This window comes from Penaeus monodon, chromosome 25 (assembly GCF_015228065.2).
Source record: "Penaeus monodon isolate SGIC_2016 chromosome 25, NSTDA_Pmon_1, whole genome shotgun sequence".
NCBI lineage: Eukaryota > Metazoa > Arthropoda > Malacostraca > Decapoda > Penaeidae > Penaeus > Penaeus monodon.
The window spans coordinates 21,359,727-21,360,246 of NC_051410.1; positions in this window are offsets into that span (position 1 = coordinate 21,359,727).

Sequence of the window (520 nt, forward strand, 5' to 3'; positions counted from 1 at the left end):
AGTTAACTACCCAATACATTATTGCATTTTGTTTGTCTGAATACTCCTTCATAGTCTTACTATCACCATTAATACTATTAATGGCTAATAGCCCAGGGCGACGAGATGAAATTAGATATGATTGCGTTGGGGGCAACACCCCCGCAATAACAAAAAAAAAAGAGAAAAGAGTAAAAAGTAAGAGGCTAGGGGCGATGCTGTATGCACCGTACATGGTTTCCATATTGTTTTAATTGCTTGGAAAGCTACATTTATGAACTGAGGACCGTAAATAGTTTCATCCGCTAGAGTGACGCACGTGAATAATGCTTTATGTTTACTGATTTGAACCCAAAATGCAAGAAAAGCAATAATTAAGTACTAAATCTGAGATACATTCTACTAACACTGATGACTAGAATTTATTTAAATCACTAAGAAGTTATCAGACATATACAGCATGAGGCTTAATTACATGGTGTCCTCCTCCTGCTGATGGACGGGACTACGCTCATCACAAAGGTTGGTTCAGTATAATGAC